This window comes from Macaca mulatta, chromosome 15 (assembly GCF_049350105.2).
Source record: "Macaca mulatta isolate MMU2019108-1 chromosome 15, T2T-MMU8v2.0, whole genome shotgun sequence".
In the NCBI taxonomy this organism is placed as follows: Eukaryota; Metazoa; Chordata; class Mammalia; order Primates; family Cercopithecidae; genus Macaca; species Macaca mulatta.
In genome coordinates, this window is record NC_133420.1 from 3,568,597 (window position 1) to 3,591,737 (window position 23,141).

Below are 23,141 nucleotides of genomic sequence, written 5' to 3' on the forward strand. Positions count from 1 at the left end.
CCATGCCTCTCCATCTTTTCCCCAGGATTGCCCTTTGGTGAGACTCTCCTTTGCGATTGCTTCACTTTCCCGGGTTCATAGAACAAACCTCTTCTTAGTCTCTTTTGTTGTTTCCTATCTGTTCAACAAACACCCACTGCGCAGGACCATCCTCCGGAAAGCCCTCGAGTGGGGCCGTTTGGGAGCCCTTCTTCGTGGGGTGAGCACTGAAGGAACCGGGATCCCATAAGCCCGTGCTTTTGTAGGGGCTGCTCCCTGTCCCATCGCAGGTAACTGGCACCAGGCTGTTAAGCTGTGGATGGGCAACTGGCACAGCGCTTTGGATGTGCGTATTTCAGCACGTGGAGTTGGCCGGTGAAGTCAGCCGAGGTCGGCACAGCGTACAGCAGCGCGCCTGTCCATAGGGAGGAAGGGTCGTCCCGCCTCCCCGCCAGGTCAGTCCCGTTGCGCCTCCTCCTATCCCACTCTGACTTTCGCGCGCCCATGCGTCTCTGAGTGTAGCGCCCCGATACTCTCCCCCACCCCAAGGATTCTTCTCCCTACGGGACGAGCTGGGGGCCCGGGAGCGCCACAGACCCCGTGGACCCGGGAAATCGCAGCTTCGTCATAGCTAAGCTCGCCGCGCTCAGCTTTTCCCACCACCTGGAGGATCCACTCTCCGTGCGTCCTTCCCGACCTCAGGCTGCAGAGAAAACGTGGGGGCGGGGATCGAGGAAGCCGCGCGCAGAGGCTCCTAGCGCAGCCCCAGGAGGAATCCTGCCGCCACCAAGAAGCTGTGCGCGCGGCCGGGCTCGGCGCTGACAACAGCCGGATCTACCGGGCCTGCCGCGAGCCTCCGCGTCCAGGTGGGGTCTCCGCGCCCCAATTCCACCCCGCCCCGCCATCGGCGCTCCCCGCAAGTGCGGGGTTTCCACCGGCCCCGGCGTTCGCGCCCACTCACGGTCTCCCTTGCCCCCCCCCTCCCGCCCCGGGAGATGCTCCCGGCGTTCTATTCCGCCCTGCCTTGACCCGCCCAGCGAACGATGTGACCCCGCCCCCTTGCGGTCTCCCCTCCCCCGGTCGCTGCCCCTGCCCCCACCTGTGGCGCTCCGGGCATCTCTAAAGGCCCCAACCAGAGTCCTCCAACCCACCCGCAAGGGTAGCGCACCGGCAACGCGGCCCCACCCCCAGGGACTCCGCCCACTTGTGGTGTTACCCCCGCCTCCGCGACCTCACCCACCGCTAGCGCGGCAGCCACCTACGACGACCCCCGCGTAGGTCCTCCCGCCCACACCCGGCCCCGGCCAGCCCCTGCCCCTTTCTCTGCCCCTTTCCCTGCCCCTGCCCCTGCCCCTAGCCGCGCCCCACCCCCGCAGCCCCTCCTGTGCGCTTGGGCCCCGCCCGTCAAGGCCCTTTGACGCTAGGGCCGGGCGGGGGCGCGGGCGGGGCAGCGTTTCCGAGTCGGGCGCACGCGGGCAGGGTCTCCATTGCCTGCTGCGCACCCGGACTAGCGGCTGCCCTCGGCCTCCTCGCCTTGGACGCGGAAGACTCCCGGGCCCCCAAGGGCTCCTTGCGGAAGTTCCTGGAGCACTTCTCCGGGGCCGGCAAGGCCATCGGCGTGGTGACCAGCGGGGGACATGCTCAAGGTGCGCGCCCCCCTCCGGGCGGCGAGGGAGGGACGGACGGAGAAGGGGAGAAGAGGGAGAAGGGGAGAACAGGGCGAAGGGGATGGGGGAACCGGGCAGAAGAGGGGGAAGCGATGGGAGGACCCGGGGAAAGGTGGGGAAGCGATGGGAAGAACTGGGGAGAAGAGCGGGGAAGCGATGGGAAGAACTGGGGAGAAGCCCGTGCCCGGGAGCGGCAGGGGTACCTGCGGGGCGGCGGGAGCCGGCAAGGCAGCCCCGGGGTCCATGCCGGGTGGGGCGGAGGAGGAAGGAACATGGCGATAGGAACCTCCATTCGGAAAATAGTGAGCTTTCCACCCTCTCCGGTTTATGTTTTAAATTGAGCCTGGTAGAGGGGGTCGCCTGGAGCACCTTCCGGGGTCGTTCTGCCTCTGAGCTGTAGGATGGGGCCGGGCTTCCCCTCCGAATCCTGGGTACAGCGCGATCACTTCTTAAGTTGCCCCCGCCCCCCAACTCCGCCCCACGCCACCCCCCAGCTTGTGGAGGAAGAAACGGCCGGATCTCGGCGGGCCTCCTGTCGCCTCGGGCCCCCCGCGGCGTGGGCGGGGTCCCGGCTGCTGCAATGCGGGAAACGGCAGGGGTGCTCTGGGTTCCCGCCTAGCGTCTCCGAGGCAGTCAGGCAGCCCCTCGCGTTTCCGTTGGAAGATTTTAAAAAAGGGTTTCCTGCGCTCGCATGTGCTGTCGCCTTCCGGCTCGTGACAAAACCGAAAACTAAAATGGGTCCCAGGCCCTCCCCGCCAGCCTCCGCGGAAGGGAAGGAGCAGGAATCGGGGACTCCGGGACGTCAGTGGCGCTGCAGCGCGGGCTCTGGGCTTCCCCTGTCCTGTAATGTGGAAAGGGCTCTCCAGGAGGGGCCGAGCCTGGGCCCACGACGCAGGCGCTCCGGGAGGACATTTAACATTGAAGAGCGAGAGGTGGTGGAGACTGCGCTCCCCAGGCCCCGGGTGCACGTAGGGGCACCGGTGCCCAGGTTCAGGAGGGTGAGGCCTTCTTGGCCAGGTAGCCTTGTTAAATCTATCTGAAAATCACAGATAACTAAGTATCAAGTCGTCACAGATCATTTTAGTATCCTGAATGAGATGGCTACGGAAAACATGAAAACGTCGTTACTGGTTACGTGCATGATGCATCCAAAACATTGTTACCTGCACAGTGGCAGCACTGATATTTGTGGGCTTTTGAACGTGTGGACTGGAGTGTTAAGAGCCCTTCAGAGTTATGACAGTAGTTTGATTTGAATGTTCTTTTCTTGGCGAATAAATGCTGTACATTGAATTTACCCAGGAAACTAGGAAGGTGAACCCACACGAAGGACACAGGCCTGTGGGCTGCTCCAGGCGCCCTTAGGGCGTTGCAGGGCCTGAGCCATGCGCTTCCTGCTCAGCCTCCTGAGAGCCGTGACGGCGTCTCTGTTCTGCCTCACACTGGACCCGCTAGTTTCATATTCTTGTTATGGTTCCGAGGCTACAAGCGGTTGGATTCTGTGAGACACTCTCTGTCTTCCTCCTCCGGCTGCTTTCAAATGGGTCGTCTTTTTTTAGAACTGATTTTTTAAGCAGTGATTGATGGGGTGAGTTGTAGTGCTGTCCTGAACTGCAGAGGGAGCGCATTGAGGAACCTGGGTTTTGATGCTGTGCACATCAGCAGAGTCACCAGCCCAGGGCCCTGTCAGTCCCATTATTAAGCTCATTTCTTGCTCTTGTCATCGTTACTCAGACGCCTTAAAAAAAAAAGCAAACTCCTGCTTACCGTCACTGGCTGAGTTTGGCAAATGGGTGTTTACCCTGGAAAGAGGGGCATTTTGTCCTCTGGAACGTCTAAGGCGCCCTTTGGTGAGGTGGTCTGTTTCTGACCACTCTATCCCGTGGGCGTCCTTCCTACTTCCACCTTCCCTTTCCGAACGCCTCCGCCTCCAGGGCTTTAACTTTCCTTCTGTGTGTGTGCCACACAGAGGTTATGACTGTTGTGCCAGTGCCCTGTTTTTTCTCTTTCTTTCTTTCTTTCTTTCTTTCTTTCTTTCTTTCTTTCTTTCTTTCTTTCTTTCTTTCTTTCTTTTCTTTTCTTTTCTTTTTTCTTTCTTTCTTTCTTTCTCTCTCTTTCTTTCTCTCTCTCTCTCTTTCTTTTCTTTCTTTCTTTCTTTCTTTCTTTCTTTCTTTCTTTCTTTCTTCCTTTCTTTCTTTCTTTCTTTCTTTCTTTTCTTTTTTCTTTCTTTCTTTCTTTCTCTCTCTTTCTTTCTCTCTCTCTCTCTTTCTTTTCTTTTCTTTCTTTCTTTCTTTCTTTCTTTCTTTCTTTCTTTCTTTCTTTCTTTCTTTCTTTCTTTCTTTCTTTCTTTCTTTCTTTCTTTCTTTCTTTCCTTTCTTTCTTCTTTCTTTCTGCTGAGGGCCCAAAACTTGCTGCATCTCAAAAGAAGCATTTGCATCCATTTGTTCGCGATGAGCATAAACTGCTCTTTAAGGGAGACTAATTGGTAAACCCGGCTGCTGTGGGTAGAAAGACAGAGGTGGCCGCGGAAGCAGGGCTCTGCCTCTTGGAAGCCTGCACAACCGTCCTGCTTTCTTTCTTCAATATCCGCGGGGGGGGGGGGGGTGGGGTGGTTAATTTTAATAAGCCCTGGAAACCAACAAAGCAGGAAAGTGCTAAGACATTGAGGTGTGAGATTTAAAATGACAACCAGCAGCCTCTCATTCTTCCTTCACTGAGGAAGGAAGGAACCAGTTGCCTCTTCGTTTTGGGGCTGCAGGGTATGTTTGGCAGCGACACTGGCCCTTTGTGCTGTGTGACTCATGAATTGAGATAGTTCTTTACTAAGTGTTTTGTGCAGTAGGTATGAAAATGGGGAAAGAGGGAGCACTGTCCGGGGTGGAGAGGCGTGGAGAGACGCTGTGATACATAGCGAGTCCTTTTCTTCTGGGCTCCTGGTTTTCAATCTTTTTCTTCTTTTTTTCCTAACAGCTTGAAAGATGATTTTTGTGTCTTAATTAAAAGGTTGAAGACTGTGGGTCAGACCCAAACTAATTCCATCGGCATCAGAGAAAAGGATTCTTTACATATTTATCTATAGGCACAATTAATTTTTTTATTTTTTGCTGAATTATCTGGTTAGTCAAATCATACATTAGAGAAGTAATATTAAAAATTAAAAAATAAAAAATGTATCTGTAAACATATCCCCCTTCCATTCCAGTCTTTGTCTCTGTGTAATTTTAGAACCTTGGGCCATGATGTACATAGAGTTTATATTCTTTTAATATCTTGCTACTTCATTGTTTTCATGTTTAATCTTTGGGTTGATGTATCACAGGTTACTTGACCGTTTCTTACAGGTGTTTGTTTTAGTTTTTTTTTTTCCCTTAACGCTAATGTAAATTTGAGTGTTTGGATGGTAGTTTTAGCAGAATTTAAGGCAGAGTCTCAGTTAGGGTGATGGATCGATTTATAGTCCCTAATTTGAGGAGGGAGGTGGCAATATGCCCTTTCTTCTAAAATTGATATGTTAAATCACAATGGACATTTACATGATTTTGAGCACTTGGGACTCCCCTGGGGTTCACTGGTATTGCAAGGTCAGGGCTGGGGATCTTCTGCTGGAGAGGCCCCCAGCGTGCCCAGCGCAGGGTCCTGAGTGTGTTGCTGCAGGACAAGCTCTGGGCTTTGCCCTGCAGTGGCCGTCGCTCTGGGAAGAGCTGGCTGCTCCAGGAATGAGGCCTATGCTCTGAAGCTCACAGTCAGCAGACCAGCAAAGGTCAGCGCAGATGACCTTATATGAATCATTCATTTAACAAGCATTCATGGAATACACATTCCATGCAGTTGGAACTTAGAGTGGAAGGCCATCAGTTCACTGTTGTCTCAGCAGAACTTTGTCCCTGGGTCCCTGTTGAACTTAGAGTGGAAGGCCATCTGCTCACTATTGTCTGAGCAGAGCTTGGTCCCTGGGTCCCTGTTGAACTTAGAGTGGAAGGCCATCAACTCACTGTTGTCTGAGCAGAGCTTGGTCCCTGGGTCCCTATTGAACTTAGAGTGGAAGGCCATCAGCTCACTGTTGTCTGAGCAGAGCTTGGTCTCTGGCTCCCTGTTGTAGCCTCCGCTCCTAGGAGGTGCACGGTGAGTGTTGGGGGACCCTCTCCAGGCACAATTGCTGAACAAGGACCCCTCCCAAGGGTGTCAGCCCTAGGCCCTGAGCTCTGAAGAGGAGGAAGGCATTCCTGGGGCCATCTCCCCTTCTGGATACTGAGCTCTGCACAGAGAGTAACTCTTCCACATTCACTGCAGTGAAGTTCATACTTTAGAGACTGGGGCCTGCATTCCCCAGAATTTCCATGGCCACAGGTGGTGGCTGCACCATGCGACTGGTGTCTATGTTCCCTGGAATTTCCGTGGCCATAGATGGTGGCTGTACCATGTGACTGGGGTCTGCATTCCCTGGAATTTCCGTGACTGCAGGTGGTGGCTGCACCATGCGACTGGAGTCTGTGTTCCCCAGGATTTCTGTGACCATAGGTGGTAGCTGCACCATGCGACTGGAGTCTGTGTTCCCCAGGATTTCTGTGACTACAGGTGGTAGCTGTACCATGTGACTGAGGGTCTGCGTTCCCCTGAATTTCCGTGGCCATAGGTGGTGGCTGTACCATGGGAATGAGGGTCTCTGTTCTCTGGAATTTCCATGGCCATAGGTAGTGGCTGTACCATGCGACTGGGGTCTGCGTTCTCCAGAATTTCTGTGGCTGCAGGCTGTGGCTGCACCATGCGACTGGGGTATGCATTCCTCGGAATTTCCGTGGCCATATATGGTGGCTGTACCATGTGACTGAGGGTCTGCATTCCTTGGAATTTCCATGGCCATAGATAGTGGCTGTACCATGTGTCTGAGGGTCTGCGTTCTCTGGAATTTCTGTGGCTGCAGATAGTGGCTGTACCATGTGACTGAGGGTCTGCATTCCTGGAATTTCTGTGGTCGCACATGGTGGCTGTACCATACAACTGGGGTCTACATTCCCTGGAATTTCCTTGGCCACAGGCGGTAGCTGCACCATGCATCAGGTCCTCTGTCTCAGGAGTTGGTGCCATTGTCTCTGTTACTCCCTCGCCTGACACACAGAGGCAGTTCCTGACTTTATCACTCCCAGGAAACACACAGGCATCTGTTTTGGATCCTTGTTTTATTTCCCCATCACCTTTCTCATCAAAGGGAAATTCACATCCCTCTAAAGCTGAAAATGGTGTGGGGCCCCCTGGTGGTCTTTCCAAGGCATTATCAGCAGGTAAATTAGATCATGTGGGCCAGTGTAACTGAAATGAAAACAGAAAGGTAAGTCGTGTCACTAAGCTTTGGTGGGAGATTCAGGGTCTTTGTTAGTGGCAGAATCATCCAAAGTAAGTTGTTTGTTCACTGCAGATCTAGATGGTTGGCTGTGTCAGGATTAAACTTAGCCAGTGTCGACAGAGTGTCGCTTAATCCCTCACGGAAGCGTGTCAAGTACATTGAAGAATAGCTGCCAAGTCTGCTATTGTCGGGAGAGAGGCAGGTACGTCTCTCGCTTAGCCCAGTGCTGCAGGAGGCCAGGCTCACGTCAGGCTGTGCGTGTGAGTGGGTTGGATTTTTAGCACTCTGGGACGGTAAAGCACAAACATCTATTTTTAACTTGTGGGTGACCTTCTTCTGTGCTGCTTGAGTCTCTGTGGGCCTTTCTGTTTCCTTCCTGAGGAGTCTGTGCCAGGGTCCCAAGCGTTCTCTGGGCTGCACCTCCGCGCCTGCCCAGTGAGGAGCCTCCTCCTGGTGGCTGTGGGACTGGGCTGGGCCCACACTGTCAGCATCGTCTGGGGTAAGCAAGCCCGTCCTTCCACACCTCAGTGTCCCCAGCTGTTGAACAGGGCTAATCAACTGACCGTCAGGATTAATGGGGATCAGATGCGCTCATCTCATAGCCCTGCTTGGTAAATAGCCACTTCCACTCTGTCCTCCAATGTGCTACTCTAGACTTTTGCTTTACCTCCATTTAGCCAGGTGATTCGAGGTGACAGTGACTATCAAGAGGGATGTACAGAGGAAACCAGTGGAAGAGAGCTCGAGGAGCAGACATGGGCGCAGGGAGCACAGTGCGGGGAGCACGGCTGCAGGGAGCATAGGCATGGGGAGCACAGATAGGTGTAGGGAGCATGGGCGTGGAGAGGACGGGTGCGGGGAGAACGGGTGTGGGGAGCACGGGCGTGTGAAGCATGGGTGCGGGGAGCACGGGTGCTGGGAGCACAGGGCATGGAGAGCATGTGTGTACTTGCTCTGCTCTGACAGAGGCTGCCGAGCATGTACTCTGTGCTCAGATGGGTCAGAGCCTCAGTACCTCTTTTAAAAAAAAAAAAAAATCTTTTTTTAAAGATAGGACTTCTGTCTTCCTGGTGGCCCCTTTTAGTCGATACTCTTTTAAGCCTGCTTTTCCAGAGAAAAGCTAGGAAGGATGGCCTATATAGGTTCCAGTCTGGGCATATCTGGAAGAATGGGTCTTTTTTAGGTTTGAGTCTGGCGTACCTGGGGACATCTTTGAACCTCCACTCAGAGTCCCAGAACCACGTGTAGAGGCTCCCCAAATGTCTGCTGGGACTTTCCCCTCTGCTCGCGGATGATGAAGAGCAGAACCTCACCCTGCCACGACCTCTGGGGTCCTCCTTCCTGGAGGGCAGTGCCTTGGTGACCAGCGTGTGTAGGAGTCTGAGCTGGCACCTTCGGGCTATGCTGTGCAGCGGGGGCTCATGCCATGGGGCATTCTTGTGTTCTGCACCGGGACTGGTGACGTTGGGCATCCTCGTGCAGTGTGGACCACATGAGGTGCACATGAGCCAGACAGCTCCCGGAATTCGGAGCCTGGCTCTGTCTCAGGCCACCCACCTGTCTGTGGCATTTCTGAGGGATTGTGGGGACCGTATGAGTCTGTGTCCCCACCCTCACTGGCTGGACACCTGTGCCAGGCTGGAGCTTTATGTTTCACCATCCCCTGTTCCGAGTTGTGTGAATATTTATTTTCATTACCTACTCTCATGAGCTTTCCTTTTTAAAAAAAAAAAAAATCGGAGACAGACTTTGAAGTCCCCTGGCCCCACCGTTCGTGGACCTAATGGTATTGCAGAAATTATGACTTCAATTATGTATAATAACTGGGGCTACTTTAAAAGTCATGTAAAGGAACAAGGTGGAGTAGCCATTTCAAGCTGTACATCATGCTGGATTCTTAAGTGAACATTATCAGGGTTTCAACACGTTTTCTCTTTTTATTTACTTTGGAGAATATAATGGATGCTCAGAAGCTGTTGGGATTTAGTAAGAGGAAGTTATCCTTAAGAAGCTATTTAAGCAAGGGGACAGTTGGAGTAAACGTAAATTATGAACACACACCTATTCCAAACCAGAGAAATAAAAGCATCAACTTTACTGGGGTTGAAACTTGGGTGCTAGTGTGTCTTTCCTGCCCACAGTGACTGTGGCAGTGCTGTGGGCAGGAAATTCTGGAAAGAAGACTCGGTGCCAGTGGTAATTTTTGTGACGATTCATTTGCTTTCAGCTCAAGTGACTATAGTCTTACTTGCAAATGGCTAGGTCTCCACCAATGGACCACAACACTGACAAAGGACACATGAGAAATGACCCTTGGGTTTTTAACAATTATTATTTTTAATGGACACATTATAGTACATATCCATGGGATACAGTATGATATTTCAATACATGTTTTTCGTGTGTAATTAGCAACTCAGGGTAATTAGCATGTCCATCATCTCAAACATTTGTCATTTCTTAATGCTGGGAATATTTAAAATCCTCTCTTCTAGCTGCTTGAAAATATACAATAAATTGTAAACTATAGTCACCCTACAAGGCTATAGCACACTAACCCTTATTTTTACTATCTAGATGTAATTTTGTATCCATTAGACAACCTCTCCCTTTCTGCCTTCCCGCCGCCCTTTCCTGTCTCTAGAAGCCACTGTTCTACCTTCCGAGGGTAGAATATCGTTTTCCTCATAGAGATCTTTAACCTTCTGGGTTAGATTTCTTCTGAGGTATTTTTATTTTTATTTTATATTTTTGTAGTTAAATGGGATTGCTTTCTTGATTTCTTTTTTCACTGGCTCATTGTTGGTCTATAGAAATGCTACTGATATTTATATGTTGATTTTGTATTCTGTAACTTTACTGAATTTGTTTATCAGTTCAAAGAGATTTTTGCTGGAGTCTTTTTTTTTTTTTTAATATATAAGAGCACATTGTCTGAAAACAGATAATTAGAGTGCCTCCTTTCCACTTTGGGTGCCCTTGATTTCTTTCTCTTGCCTGACTGCTCTTGACTAGGACGTTCAGTGCTGTGTTGAATAGGAGTGGCACAAGTGGGCGTCCTTGTCTTTTACAGATCTCAGAGAAAAAGCTCTTAGTGTTTCCCCATTCCCCATTATGTTAGCTGTGGGTTTGTCACATATGGCCTTTATTGTGTTGAGGTATGTTTCCTTCAGTGCCTCGTTTGTTGAGACTTTCTATCATGAAGCAGCGTTGAATTTTATCAAATGCTTTTTCTGTATCTATCGAAATGATATTATGGTTTTTGTCCTTAATTCTGTTGATGTGATGTAGCATGATTATTGATTTGTGTTTGATGAGCAATCCTTGCATCGTGGGATAAATCCCACTTGATCATGGTGTATAATCTTTTTGATTTGCTGTTGGATTCAGTTTGTTAGTATTTTGTTGAGGATTTTTGCATCTGTGTTCATCAGGAATATTGACCTATAGTTTTCTCTTTTTATTGTGTCCTTGCCTTATTTTGGTATCAGGGTAATGCTGGTCTTGAAGAATGAACTTGGCAGAATTCCCTCCTCTTCAATACTTTTGGGATAGTTTGAGAAGAATTGAAATAAAAATGTGTAGAGTTCAGCTGCGAAGTCACCTAGTTCTGGGGTTTTCTTTGTTGGGAGACTTTTTATTATTACTTAGTCATACGTGTTACTCATTATTGGTCTCTTCAGGATTTCCGTTTCTTCTTGGTTCCATCTTGGTAGGTTGTACGTGTCCGGGAATTTATCCATTTCTTCTAGATTTTCCAATCTGTTGACATACAATTGTTCAAAATAGTCTGTAATGATCCCTTGTATTTCTGTAGTATCAACTATCATTCTCCTTTTCTGTTTCTAATTTTATTTCTTTGGGATTTCTTTTTGTTTGCTTAGTGTAGCTAATGGTTTGTCTATTTTATTTATCTTTTCAAAAAACCAATATTTTTTTCTTCATTTTTATATTTGTTAGTTTCAAGTTTATTTAGTTCCTCTTTGATCTTTGTTATTTCTTTTCTTCTACCACTTTTGGATTTGATTTGTTCTTGCTCTTCTAGCTCATTGCAGTTCGTTGTTAGGTTGTTTATTTTAAATCTGTTTTTTAAATGTAGGAGTTCATTGTTATAAACTTTCCTCTTAATACTGCTTTTGCTGTATACCATAAACTTTGATATGTTGTGTTTCTGTTTTCATTTATTTCAAGAAATTTTTAAATTTCCTTCTTCATTTCTTCATTGACCCATTGGCTATTCAAGGGCATATTGTGTAATTTCTATGTATTTATACAGTTTTGAAAGTTCTCCTTGTTGTTGATTTTTTTTTTAATTAAACTTTTTGTTCTAGAGTACATGTGCACAATGTGCAGGTTTATTACATGTGTATTCACGTGCCAAGTTGGTATGCTGCACCCATTAACTCATCATTTACATTAGGTATATCTCCTAATGCTATCCCTCCCTCCTCCCGCCTCCCCCCTCCCCACAACAGGCTCCAGTGTGTGATGTTTCCTTTCCTGTGTCCAAGTGATCTCACTGTTCATTTCCCACCTATGAGTGAGAACATGCGGTGTTTAGTTTTCTGTCCTTGCAATAGTTTGCTGAGAATGATGGTTTCCAGCTCCATCCATGTCCCTACAAAGGACATGAACTCATCCTTTTTTATGGCTGCATAGTATACCATGGTGTATATGTGCCACATTTTCTTAATCCAGTCTGTCATTGATGGACATTTGGATTAGTTCCAAGTCTTTGCTGTTGTGAATAGTGCCGCAATAAACATACATGTACATGTGTCTTTATAGCAGCATGATTTATAATCCTTTGGGTATGTACCCAGTATTGGGATGGCTGAGTCAAATGGTATTTCTAGTACTAGATCCTTGAGGAATGACCACACTGTTTTCCACGATGGTTGAACTAGTGTACAGTCCCACCAACAGTGTAAAAGTGTTCCTATTTCTCCACATCCTCTCCAGCACTTGTTGTTTCCTGACTTTTTAATGATCGCCATTCTAACTGGTGTGAGATGGTATCTCATTGTGGTTTTGATTTGCATTTCTCTGATGGCGAGTGATTATTGTAGCAGGACTAGCCGCAGACAAAACATGATGGGAGGCTACATGCATCAGCTAACAGAACAAAACGTTTTACAGTGCTTTCTCAGACAATGTCTGGAATTTACAGATAACACTAGTAGTTTGGGTCAGGGGTTAATATTATTATTATTATTTTAACCACCAGGGCCAGGTGGTGGTGCCAAGGTCGTCTAGCTATTTATCTTACTTCTGTTTCCTTCCAACTTTTTGTTTTCTCCCCCTTCTCCTGTCTTATAAACTAGGGAAAAGGGGAGACGGGAAAAGTTGGGAAAGACAACAGGAGAAGTGGTGGTCTCATTCTATATTATGAGCATTTTTTCATGTCTCTATTGGCTGCATAAATGTCTTCTTTTGAGAAGTGTCTGTTCCTTGTTGTTGATTTATAGCTTTATTCTGTTAGAGTCTGAGAGTATCCTAGATGTTATTTCAATTTTAGAAAAAATGTATTGAGAATTCTTTTGTAGCCTAACATGTGGTGGATTCTAGAGAATGTTCCATGTGCTGAGGAGAAGAATGTGCATTATGTATCTGTTGGATGAAATGTTCTGTAAATGTCTGATAGGTCCATTTGGTCTACACTGGACTTTAAATTTGATGTTTTGTTGTTATTTTTTGTCTAGATGACCTCCAGTGCTGACAGTGGGATTTTGAAGCTCCTACTATTGTTGTGTTGGTGTCTCCCTGTCTCTCTCTGTCTCTCTCTCTCTCCATATATATATATATATATATAGATAGATATATATATATACGCACACGTATATATATGTGTGTGTGTGTGTGTATATTTATGTATATATAAATTTATTTGAGACAGAGTTTTGCTGTTGTTGCCTAGGCTGGAGTGCAGAGGTGCAATCTCAACTCATTGCAACCTCCACCTCCTGAGTTCAAGTGATTCTCCTGCCTCAGCCTCCCAAGTAGCTGGGATTACAGGCATGTGCCACCATGCTGGGCTAATTTTTTGTATTAGTAGAGAGAAGGTTTCACCATGTTGGCCAGACTGGTATTAAACTCCTGACCTCAGGTGATCCACCTGCCTCCACATCCCTCCCAAAATGCTGGGATTGTAGGCATGAGGCACTGCGCCAGACCTCTCTTTCTATTTAGATCTACTAATATTTGCTTTATATATCTGAATGTTTTGTTGTTGGGTGCACATATACTCGTAATTGTTATATCCTTTTGCTATTTTGATCTCTTTATTATATAATTACCTTTTTGTCTCCTTTTTACAGTTTTTGACTTAAATTGTGATTGATCTGAAATAAATATGGCTACTCTTGCTCACTTTTGATTTCCATTAATGTGGAATGTGTTTTTCCATCCCTTCACATTTAGTCTATGTGTGTCTTTGCGGCTGAACTGAGTTTTTTGTAGGCAGCATATAGTCAGTTTTTCTTGTTTTAAATTCATTCAGCCCATCTGTATCTTTTAATTGGGAATCTTGGGATTATTTTGCTATTGATATCACAGTCCAGACATTAAGATTTTCTCACTTAAGTTGCTTTACACAAATTAATATGAAGAGGAAGTAGAGTTTTTCTTTTGTCCTTTTGAAGAGAGTGATGGATTATTATTTTCACTTCATGCAAGTGAGGGACTCACCATGCCTGTTGGGATTTTAGAATTTCTTTCCTGTTATTAGGAACAGCAATGATCTGTAATGGGTTCCTGGAATCATCCAGTGATGGTCTGAATATCTTAAAACTTTCCTTTCATGTCTCATTTTCTATTTCTCCCCTAGTAGCCATGCACCTGGGGCAGGACCTGGCCTTACATTTCTTTGGTTTCTTGATGATTTTTCAGGTTTAGTGTTTGACACAGTTAGGAGTCTGGATAAAATCAGTCCTTCTGGGAAGTGTGTAAGTCAAACAAGGACTTTCTGGTGACGTTATACAGGTTTCCCATGCCCCATGAGTACAGGAATAGCTCCCTGGGGAAGGAGAATGGGCACATGATGGCAGGGAGCCATTCTGGGATGGTCCCATCGTTCTGCAGGAATTGTCATGCGGGAAGAAGAAGCACGTGGTGACTGAGCTGGTAGTGATTCTGCTGATAGTTTTGATCGTTATGATTTGCTCCTGAAAGGTGATGTGGGATGAACTGCAATATTTAGAATGCTGACATTCCTTGAAACAAAGATATAGAAAAAGGTTTATAATTGCATGATGCCTTGTAGTTTTCAGCTGCTCTCATGTGGATCCTTTTTCGTGCTTCTGAAATGCTTTCCCAGGAGAGAGTGTTGTTCTTTGTATATAGATGAGGAGCCTGGGTTTCAAATGGTTAGGAATTCAGTGCATGCATTGGAATCTTTAGTTTCCTGGAACATTTTCTATTCAAGTATAGACCACATGGCCTCTAAAGGCTGGTTCATTCTTAACACCGCGATTGGTTATCCAGCCTCACGTCTGGGGTGGGTGGCAGGAACTCCACAGCCATCCTGGGTGCTCTGGGGTGGGGTGGCTGAGCTGTGGCAGCTCCTCCCAGCTGAGCAGGAAGGCTGGGGAAAGCTCATTCCATTCCCCTTGGTTCTAACCAGGTAGAGGCTTACACTGCACGTTTCCTTAGCTGGGAACCTTTAGAACTTTACATTTAAATCTAATCTGTGATCCAGGGGGTAGACACATGGGTATTCACTGTACAATTCCTACATTTTTTGTATATTTAAAATTTTTTTTTATATGTGTCATGGACGACAAAAGAAATGAGACCCCTTTGAGTTAGCTTTTCTGTATAGCATCTTCTAGAATCAGGAGGCTGGACAGGGTTTAGTTTCATCAGAAATCTGAATCTTTCTGGTCAAGAGACGGCACTATTAAGTTCTTGGTTGTGTGGTTTCTGAGAAAGAAATATTCTAAATGAGTTCCAGGAATCACCTCTGTGGGATTTCTACAGGAAAAATGACCACTCTTGAAGCTTCACTGTCACTAACAAGAATAATGGTGACGGTTTCTAAGCTGTCTCCAGCCAATCTTTAGTTCTTTTATGCAGAGTGCTTTTATTCCAAGTGAGGTGCCCTTCTGTTTAATAGTGACCTGCAGTTATTACAGGGATTGCAGCTGCATTTGATGGACGTGAACCTGCTCATCTCTGGCTCCCCAGCTTCGCCTCTGGGGTGCGTGGCAGGCGCTCCACAGCCATCCTGAGTGCTCTGGGGTGGGAAGTCTCTAGGGGGAGTGGACAGTGCATGGCCAGGACGTTCCTGTCCGACGTTCCACACTGGTGTGTGGGCGTCTCTGCCCTGTTTCCTCTGTCCGTGCATGTGTGGCGTTTCCTCCGTTCGTGCATCTGTGGCCTGTTTTCTCCGTGTGTGCCTCTGTGGCACGTTTCCTCCATCCATGCGTCTGTGGTGTTTCTTCCATCCGTGCGTCAGTGGCATTTCTTTCGTCCCTGCGTCTGTGGCACTTTTCCTCCCTTCATGCGTCTGTGGCGCTTTTCTTCCCTCCGTGCGTCTGTGGTGTTTCCTCTGTCCGTGCATCTGTGGTGTTTTCTCCGTCTGTGGATCTGTGGCGTTTCCTCTGTGAGTCTGTGGCCTGTTTTCTCCGTCCACGCTGAAGGCCGTCACTTCTCTCTAGTCACCACTTACTGATCGCTCCCTGTTGGGGTCCGTGCCGGGGGTGGTGGAGAATGAAAGAACACACAAAAGACAAAGACACACAGAGAACATGGCGGCCGCGCTCAGAGCCTCCGCCTCACTTTATTTATACTCCATAAACCCCACGTCAGCAGAAAGAATGCAATGCAAAACAAACTTTCTTTTCCCAGATGTAACCTTCTACTCAGTTCTTTGTTTCTATGCTCTTTCTTATCTGCCCGCCTTCTTGGCGCCTACGGGAGTTCATTAAAAGTTCAATTGGAGATACTGTCCTTGAGCCCTATCTATTCTCAGCATACTGTTTTCAAAGGCCCCTGCATTTCCCCCCCTTTTTTTTTTGTTTTGCCTCAATCCTAAAAAGGTAGCCCATATTTGTTCTTGTGTTTTCTTTTGTTTTTGGAGGCGATGGAGGGAGCATCGAATCACCAAAAGAAGTAGACCCAATCCAAGTGCCCAAAGCAATATACTTCCAGAGATTGTAGAAGTCCATATCTTCATCTGGGTCCATGGGTTAAAGCAAGGCGCTGACCCAGCTCCTGAAGGGTTACAGTTCCGGACAACACATGTAATTGTTGTCGAAATGCTTCGGAAATGTTCTGAGTGAGCTCCTGGATGTCCAAACTAATATTTTTATGGCCTACTAATAATTTTCGGATTACAGTCCAATTTTGAGAGATGTTAAAAGGCACAGGCGTTACACAAAATTGAGTGGAGTTCCAATCACATTGTAATGTCATCCGAGTACTGAGTACAGTGAGCTGATCTCCAAGCCATGTCAATGCTTGCTCCATGTTGTCCAATCTTTCAGCAAGTTGAGAATCAATGTTTCGTTGTTGAAGCCATAACCGGTGAGATTGTTCGTGCCATTGCTGCATAAATTCAGCATTTTGTATGCTTTGACGAAGAGCGAATCCTGCTATGGCTGCAGTGGAGACGATGGCGACAAGGCTCATCACCGAGGCAATTATAAGTCCAAGGGCACGGAGGGTTCACTGGAGAGAAGTCCAAATATAAGTCTCAAGAGGTGATGCCCCCCATGGTCGCGTAAGGTTAACAGGTAGCCAAATTTCCTTACGAGCCCTGAGGATATAAATATCCTCAGTAAAATTGTGCCACCAGGAATGATTGAGGCAAGACAAAAATGTACACATATCTGTACAATTAACAGTCCCCGTAAGATTATCCCATGTCAAATTTCCTGCTAATAATAGGTGGGGCTTACGGACACAAGCAATAATATATCAGGAGGTATTCCGATATAACTGAATATGAAAGGAGTTATTCGGGTTAGAAAGATAAAGGGGCATATTCCCCACAAAAGTGCTAATGGCATCGCCTGCAACTAACAACTTCCAAAAATAACTCTGTACTTCAGGCCTCCTTCACGCCATACCAAGGTTTCATTACTGTTAGCAGCAATACTTTTATTTACCCAGTGTCATTTCAAAGGTATGTGACTAAATTTTGTTTGAAAATCACCGTGCACACTTCAATCAGTTATTTGCATCCCGTTGTATTCTAATAAAATCCGGGGTTTAGTTCCCCGACATTATTGTCACTCCAGCACCTCAATATTAGGAGAAACCTCTAGAATAGGACCAAAAAGTAAAGAACTAGGAATAGTTTCATTACTATATACAGTATGATTATATTAAAAACTTCTAGCTACAATAATAACAGTATTAGCAGCCACATGACTATAACGAACAGCCCAAGCTTCATGCAATTTTCGGAGACAATGAGGACTATTTCCCATACATATTGGAAGTCCTTCCACTCCAAATTGGTATGTGCTGATTATAATTGCTGTTTAACGTTCTATGTTGTCCTTGTCCATATGGGGGATGGCATCCAAGTAATGTTATTGGTGAAAACCTTAATTTCCGCCTCCTCTCAGGCGACTCCCTGATACAAGGGTGGAAAGGGAATATAAGTCCAATATTCATACAAAGCCTCACTAAGAGAAATAAGTCTCCCGCCGAGGCACATCTAACAAAGGAAGAAATGCATGCTGAATCCAGTTTTCTTTTCAACAGGGTTTCAATCATCTTGTAGGAAACCACTCAGGTCCACTCCCTGTAAGGACAAGAGCATAGCCCCGTCCCTGTTTTAGAACTTGCCCTTGAACATGCTTACCTTCTTCATTAGGATACCAAACCTTTAAACTGTCAGCAGGGACTATCACCGAGGGAGTTGAGGAAAGATGGGTTACGACAGCAGAGTCTTGCAATTGTCTCCATTGATTCAAAAAAATTAAGGTAAAAAGAACCTTCAAAATCTGGTTTCAAAATCTGGTTTCTGGGGGGCTCATTTCCCCCTTTTTGTTTTGTTTTAATAGTTAAGTTTTTAAAGTTAAATTTGTGCGCTCAATGATGGCTTGACCTTGACTGTTGCCCAGGATACCGGTGATATGTTGAATATTGTATTGCTGTAAGAAAACTTGTAATTTACGAGAGACATAGGCAGGGGCATTATTAGTTTTAAGTATGAGGAATGCCCATGATGGCGAAATAAGCTAAGAGATGAGTAATAACAGAAATGAGAAAAGGTATCAATGGTATGATGAACATACTTTAATCGTCTAAAAGAAGGGACACCTCGTGGATTAACCCCAGGATGGAAGGATGGAATGCTCAAAGGAGCACAGGAAGGACAAGCTCGAATAAGAGAACGAGCTTGTTTATGAGTTAAATGAAACCATCGTTGAAGGCCAGAACTATTAGTGTGATGTAGAGTATATTTTTGTTCTGCAGCATGTAGGTGGCCGATTAAAAGCAAATCAATCTGAGTATTACCATGAACTAATGGTCCAGAAAGTTGAGAATGAGAACGAAGATGAGTGATGAATAAAGGAGCTCGACGTTGGCTCAAAGTAAAGGATAACAAAGAAAAGAATTTCTGAAGAGAAGAAGTAGTACAAAGAGGTAAAGTGGCCTGAGAAATATAAGAAGTAACATAAACGGCGTATTGAGAATCACTAACAATGTTACAACCAGTAGTAGGGAAATCAAGTAAGACCATGAGAATAGCAAACAATTCTCCCTATTGCACCGAGGGATAAGGATAAACTGTAACTCAAGATTGATGAAGCTTCTTGCCAAGAATCAGAAGTTGCAAGAAGATAAGTGATCTGACTATGAGTGAATTGAGAGATAATTAAGGAAGGATCTCCTCCCCAAAGTTGTCGACAGTGATGCCGTCCTTTGATGATCAGTTCAGCTAAACGATCGATATAAGTAGCCAAGCGTTTAGATATTTTATTGGACAAAAAGATCCATTTTAGTGGTCGACTAGTTTGATGAATCATTCCTGTGGGAGAAGGTAAAGTATGAAATAAACAAAAGGAAGGGCCTTTTGAAGTTGCTCTTCAACAGGCTGGAGTTCCTGTAAAGCCAAAGGAGTTAAATGCCGTGAGTTGTCCAAGTGACTGTCTCCTTCTAGAATAGAAAAAAGATGTTATAACTGATATGTTGGTATTCCTAAAACAGGACGCATCCAATTAATGTCTCCTAGAAGCTTTTGAAAATCATTTAATGTTTTTAAATGATCACGTCGAATTTGAATTTTTTGGGGTCGAATATTTTGTGCCCCCAAGGTATAACCTAAATATTGATAAGAAAATCCAGTTAAATTTTTTCTGTGGCAATATTAAGTGAGTAGAAAGAAAGCTGAGTTTGTAATGATACAAAAGCATCTTGCTGCTTTTCTCTGGTTTTAACTTTGTGGGATAAGGGCAGGATTAGGAAGACCAGGCTGTAAACTTTCCCTAGGTTTAATGTAAACATTTATAATTTTAAGACAAGACAAAGACAGGAATTCCATGCAGAAATACGTGGCTTTATATTCCTCTCGGCCATTTGTTTTTTGACTTACTCTTTTAGAGTCCTAAGTATTTCTTTAAATAATAGTCACTGTTTCACCTAAATAGGAGTGGTGGCTATGAGTTTAAAGGATTGTAGCCCATTTTGAACATCTTATTTTCGGCAGCTGAGGAAATATGAGGAATGTTTAAAAAAGCAGCAAATTGTTGTGAAAGATCTTGTTCCCAAAAATTAATATTGATAGGAACAATATAAAAATTAAAAAAACACTTGACCTTGTTGACCTTTAGGACCGACACAGGTTAAAGGTTCTATGTCTTGATAAATCACAGAAGCAGCACCCAAGCCAGTGAGTATAACTGAAACTTGTCTTTTTTCCCATTGTATAGGCCACTAATTTAAACAAATAATAGACATATTCACCCCCGTATCAATTAACTCTTTTAAAACTATCCCATTAATGTGCAATGAACATAAAGGCTTTTGATTAGAAACTAAAGTTTCCCAAAAAACAGTTTTTTCTGTGCTACGAAACCCTCTCTATTGAGAATACGTTCCCCTGCCTCTAGGCGTATAAATTGTGAAACTTGTACCAAAATAAACATTTTATTAGTAATATCATGTCCTTTTGGCAAAGGGCCACACACTCTAATAGCTAATTTATATACTCCTCTATTAGGAGACAAAGTATAAGGCTGAGTAATAGCTAAGTCAGCAGCGGCGCTCTGCTTAGTTGCCGCATAAAGCTGAGAAACTGGGGTAAGGTGTGGGATCCTTAAGGAGGACTTGAATTTATTCCTTAATGTTGTAGGCCATTGCTCACTGAATATTGTAGTAGACTTCTATTGTAATTGTTGGGGCCCCAAGCCTGTGGGCCCCAGCTCCCGTTTCCCAGGAGAGGAGACAGTAAATTTCCACTTTTATCAGTTTTGGAACGACATTTATTTGTCCAATGTCGACCTTTACCACAATATTTGTACACCTCTGAAGGCAGCTTTCTGCCTTGAGGGATAAAAGTGTTCAATTTTTATGACATTCTTTTTTTTGAAATGTCTAGGTTTACCACACTGCAAACAAACACCTTGTCTGTTAATTCCTTTTAAGGCTTTAGACAAAGCTCCAGCAAATAATTGAGCATCATAAATAGCCCCTCCAACACTAACACAAGTTTTAATATATTTATCTAAATTGGCCCCATTGGCCTTTAACGATTTTAACAATTTTTAACAGTCAGCATAAGCATTTTTAAAAGACAATGTTTATAACACAATTTTTGAAGCAAGGCCAGCACCCACAATTTTGAAGACAGCATCCTGAAGACGGGCTACGAAATCTGAATATAGTTCATTTGTGCCCTGTAAAATCTTCACAGAGGAAAGGGAACATTTTCCTGTTATCTCTACCTTATTTCAGGCCCTTAAAAACAAAGTCTTGATTTGAGTAAAGGCAACATCATCTAAACCAGCCTGAGCATTAAGAGTAGCATATTGGTCCGTGCCTGTGAGTTGTTCCTCAGTGGGTCCAGGGGGATCACACATAACATTTTTTCTAGCCTATACATGTGCCTTGTTCATTTACCAGCTGTGCAATTGTAACCACTGAGAACGATCAAGAAAAGCCTTCCCCAAAGTCTTCCAGTCTATAGGAATTATCAAATTTTCTGATGAAAAATATCAAGAAGACCAAGGATAAAAGGAGATTGAGGTCCATAGTTAGAAATGGCAGCTTTCATTTCTTTTTAAAAATTTAATTTGTAAGGCATTAAATTGGACATTATTGCCACCATTTGAAAACTGAGCATTAGGAGCAAAAGAAGCACAAATAATTGGAAACAGATCCAGCTCCTTAAAATTTTTTTTTTAATTAAAAGTATATATAATATATAATAATAGTCATATCCCCAAATATAAAGAATCTCAACATATTAATAAGAAAAGGCAAATAACCCAACCAAAAGTAGCAGAACAAAGAAATGACAATAAACCTATATGTCTAACATCATTACTCACTAGGAAATATGTATATTAATACCAAATTGAGAATCATTACATACACAATACAATGGTTAAAATTTAAAAACACAGAAAATATCAAGAGGTAGTTAATGTATTAAGCAGCTCGAATATTCAACTTCTGTTTGGAGTGTAAATTGGTGGAACCTATGCACCCCTATAACATAACAATTTCCTAGCTGGGGTTATTAATACTATATTAATATTAATAGTTAATATTAATGTGTTTATTTATTGACTATTGAAATACTCATAATATTTTAACAAACAATAAGATATACATATACACTGGTTTTAACATATTAAACAGGTGTTTAGTATAAATTTAAAGTATGTCTGATGTGAACAGGGCTTCAACTTTGCCAAACAAAGGTAAAGATAAGGAAGCTGGGGGGTTGGAGGCACTGGAAAATCCTCTTTTAACAGGGCAGAATGAAAAGAAACAGGGAAAGCTCGCAAAGGTGAATTAGAAGAATATATCTGTAATATTTGTTGAAGCATTTCCATAATACACTGCATGTCAGAATTTCCCTTAGAAGAAGGAAGAGCTGGCTTTTTCTCTTCTCCCCCTTTTGCTATCCCCCCCATCCTCTGTTATCCTGGCACAAATGGGCTCCATTTCAGATTTATTTTATTTTTATTTTTTCCAAATCCTCAGATATCTTTCCTCCTGTGGCTGCATTACCACACTCTGAATCAGTCTCAAGTAACTCTAATGTCTGAGTGATAGAGTCACACAAGGTCCACAATTTTAGAGGCATAATATCCCCTAACTGGAGAGCTCTAAGCAGAGTTTTTACTACCTGTAACCATTCTCTGCGATTCAGCTGCACTTTAGTCTGATACTGAAACCAGTAACAATGTTGTTCAACATGGGCAAACAATCACTTCAAAGTCTTTTTCTTTCACTTTTACTCCTATAGACAGCAACAGTCCTTGAAACAGCCGTAAATATTCTGAGGCCAGAGAGATGGAATTCCCCATAATGAAAGCTTAAGAAGGTTCCCCTTAACAATATCCGGGCCTTACCCGCCCCTAGGGGGTTCCCCTTCTTGTTCTCCCCTACTCACCCGTGCTGACCCTGCTCGCTGCGCCACTTGTTGGGGTCCGTGCCGGGGGTGGTGGAGAATGAAAGAACACACAAAAGACAAAGACACACAGAGAACATGGCGGCCGCGCTCAGAGCCTCCGCCTCACTTTATTTATACTCCATAAACCCCACGTCAGCAGAAAGAATGCAATGCAAAACAAACTTTCTTTTCCCAGATGTAACCTTCTACTCAGTTCTTTGTTTCTATGCTCTTCCTTATCTGCCCGCCTTCTTGGCGCCTACGGGAGTTCATTAAAAGTTCAATTGGAGATACTGTCCTTGAGCCCTATCTATTCTCAGCATACTGTTTTCAAAGGCCCCTGCAGCTCCCTGTGTGCTGAGCCTGTGTCAGGCGTGTGGCGTGTGTCCCCTGTGTGGCAGGGGTTTGCGTGACACACAGGGACACACGCTTGGGGAGCTGCAGTGATGGGGTCATAGCCACGCAGCTCAGCCCTCGGTCTGAGGGTCTTGGTGCCCACCCAGCTCTTCCCGAAGCAGCCTCAGGGCAGATCCCAGCTCTGCTTTCTCTCCTCGAGATACCTCATGAAGTAAAC

At 45.1% G+C, this 23,141-nt stretch overlaps 2 long non-coding RNA genes across 2 annotated transcripts in view; one reads left to right on the forward strand and one right to left on the reverse strand.

Moving 5' to 3' along the window:
* Nucleotides 1-719: 719 nt before the first annotated feature.
* The window catches only part of LOC144334920 (uncharacterized), a 170,152-nt gene continuing 147,730 nt past the window's right edge, over nt 720-23,141 (forward strand). Inside the window, exon 1 of the long non-coding RNA XR_013405183.1 lies at nt 720-1,625. This is a non-coding gene — a long non-coding RNA (uncharacterized LOC144334920). The remainder of the gene's footprint in view (nt 1,626-23,141) is intronic.
* LOC144334923 (uncharacterized) lies at nt 15,729-22,700 on the reverse strand. The gene is made up of 2 exons (XR_013405195.1): nt 22,568-22,700; nt 15,729-18,103 (listed from the first exon to the last, which is right to left on the reverse strand). It is a non-coding gene; the product is annotated as an uncharacterized LOC144334923 (long non-coding RNA).